Source organism: Octodon degus, unplaced genomic scaffold (genome assembly GCF_000260255.1).
Source record: "Octodon degus isolate 3935 unplaced genomic scaffold, OctDeg1.0 scaffold00094, whole genome shotgun sequence".
NCBI lineage: Eukaryota > Metazoa > Chordata > Mammalia > Rodentia > Octodontidae > Octodon > Octodon degus.
Window position 1 is genome coordinate 2,590,539 of NW_004524670.1, and position 3,129 is coordinate 2,593,667.

General features: G+C 31.4%; 1 non-coding gene across 1 annotated transcript; it reads left to right on the forward strand.

Annotated features, from left to right (window-relative positions):
- The first annotated feature begins 1,773 nt into the window (after positions 1-1,773).
- On the forward strand, positions 1,774-1,877 carry LOC111818553. The gene has a single exon (XR_002822519.1). It is a non-coding gene; the product is annotated as a U6 spliceosomal RNA (small nuclear RNA).
- The last annotated feature ends 1,252 nt before the right edge of the window (positions 1,878-3,129 follow it).

Below are 3,129 nucleotides of genomic sequence, written 5' to 3' on the forward strand. Positions count from 1 at the left end.
CATATTTTTAAATATAAACAAAAGCATAATTGCAGATTTGAAAAATAAATGTAAATAAAATATTCATTACAAAACCTTTGTGCATAATTAAATTACACAAGTTGTTTTGTGGTGATAAGCATGATTTAGAAAAATTGTATAATAATACACAAACAAACATGATAATAAGCATACATATTTTCTTCTGCAAGATTCTATTAAACTGTATATTAAGTTTGGTCAATAAAGGTAACATTTAGCCTAATACAGAACTCAATAAAACTGTAAAAATATATAGGTTTACATATTCAAAGAGTATGCAGGCATAGTGAATACTATATTCCTGTCAAAATACTTGAGAATATTTACTTCAGGAATAAAAGCCCTCATTACCTATGACAATCCTTTCAAACTATAAGCTGTTATAACTTCCAATTATATACAGTTCTAAATGATAAGAATTATAATAAATGTTACATTTACATTTAGTGAATACAAGTACATCAAAGTATCTTCATACTTTCTTCGTGATAAATTTTCCATCATCTATTTTTCATATAGTTCTCCCCTAAACCACTACAAATTCATCCCAGATAAAAAAAGCAAAATTCTAACATTTTTAAGTGTCTAAAATAGTAATGCACTTTCTGTCAAACTTTTCTCCAGATACTGACCAGGTCAAGCAGCCTTGGATGGTTCACTCACTTTTTCAACTTTGGTCCTTCTTACAACTCTTGAGTGACTCTATGGCTTAAAGATCCAATACTCCCAGTCCCAGAGCCTTTCATTTCTATTTTATTCACCTTATATTGTTTCTTGGAAACATTTATAAATGCCGGTAAATTACATTATCATTTACATTTGTCTAAGTTCACCTTCACCTTCCCTTGATATTATTTTTGGAAACATGACAAATATATCAGAAAAAGTACGTATTTGAGACCATAAATATGCTTTGAACAATATGTACTAGCAGATGGAATCAAAGTAAAAGCTTTATTATTATTTGTTTTCAAAATGGGGCCTTGTCTTTAGCTGTTGGAAGCACTATCGCAGGGGTGTATTCTTGAGATTTTGGTACTCCTGACATCACCCCAGAGAGGGAGGGTGCCCAGACTTGCAAAGTGAAGCCAGTCCCAACTTACTTCAACCCACTCAGCTCTTCCCATCTGATTCACACATAGAAACAAACTCAACAGCTGTTTAAGCCACTCTACTAGATTTAAAGACATCTAAAGTAAAATCCCTATGAAATGGGATTGTGGTAGTGGGTTAGACATAATAGTGATATCAGGAACCTACATAACTTTCAGTGTACTATATTCTTGACATGTTACTATGTTCTTTATTTATGGTCTTTTTCAGTCTTCAGGATGTCATCACTATAAAGTAGAATTATTGTTCTGTTGTATTTTATAATAATATGTATAAAGCAAAGTCTTAGATGTTACAGAGTTGTTCTTAGAAAATACGTATCTTAATGTATAAATATTTTATCATAATTTTTTTTGTACTTTATGGAAGAGTCTACAGGGTGTTCAGGGTCTCACTACTAGATCAGACTTGTAGTGATGCGCCTGTTTACAGCTTCCCAATAACTGGGATTACTGGCACTCGCCACCATGCCCAATCTCAATTGTCTCAGCATGCCCCAAGTGGGGGTCACTCGGCCCTTGGGTCTGCTTGCAGGTGCTGCTTTAATCCACCGAGATATTTGGCCGCTACATAATTTTTCATTTGTAATAAGAACAAAAATTAGTAAAAATGAAGCAAAAACATTAGAAACGGTAGAGTGCTCGCTTCAGCTGAACATATACTAAAACTGAAACGATACAGAGAAGATTAGCATGGCTCCTGCACAAAGATGACGTACAAATCATGAAGCGTTCCATATTTTTATTTTTAAAAAAGAACAAAATAATACAAATTCTAATAATGGTTGTTATATTGGATATTGTTGATTTCAAATGCGTTGCTCAGATTATCAGATGTAAGCTTTAAGAATTGGTCCAAAATGTAAAAAATTTTAAAAGGAGAGAGAAAAATAAAATTTAAGCACTAACTGTTTATTTTGATGGACCAGCAGAAATCAGCAGTACAATTATTCAATCTATCCTGTGTAAATAAGTATGTATTTCTTTCCATTCTTTTCTCCTTTCCCACATCCCAGTTGTTCCTTACTTCTGAACAGTTTCTTTGTCCTTCACAGTATCTACTGTGCCTTTCAAATTTTATTTACTCTTTATCTTAAATCTTGGAAGCAACCCAAAAGAACATCATCTGTTGGATGGATAAAAAAAAAAGATGTGCTATTTTTATACAGTGTGGTATTAGTCACCTATAAAAAAATAAACTTGAGGCTTTTATAGATAATTTTTATTGACAGTAAAATTTTGGGAAAAATAACCTGTATGAAGGAATCTTTTCTTTTTTTCATTTGGCAGTATCAAGAATTGAACTCAGGACCTTGCACTTGCCAGGCAGGCATTTACGCTACTGAGCTATCTCTCTGGCCCAACATACATGATTTTAAAAGAAATAAAAATCTCTCTTCGGGGGCCAGGGAGGTAGCTTAGTAAAATAAGTGCTTTCCTGACAAGCACAAGGGCCTGAGTTCGATCTCCAGTTCAAAAGAAACCTCTCTTCATATCCATGAATTAGGACTATGTTTATAGAATAACATAAGAAGGCCAAAATATGGATTCATGTACAAAAATACAGTTTCATGCACAAAAACATATTGCATTTGATAATTGTATCAGTAAGCAGTTTGAATTTGTTATTTAAAATGTAAAACTTAAAATTATTTTAAATAGTAAAATAAGTAAATATACAAATAATAATTTTCAAAGCTTTAATAATCTACTTAATTATAAATTCAATTACTTTTAATATATCGTCAATGTACAGATTTTTTTGAGAAATCTTTAACAAATGTGGTCAAGGATGTCAAGTTTTTGAAATTATTCCATTCATTTTATTTCATATTCTGGTTTTGGGCGACATATAGGCATATGTTATTTTTCCTTATTGGCTTTGTGTAGTTCTTATAATTACTAAATTGAATCTTGCAGTCCATAACTACTGCAAACATATTTTCATTATGTATAAGTAAATGAAAGTTTTAGATTCTTTTTTTTTTTTTTTTTT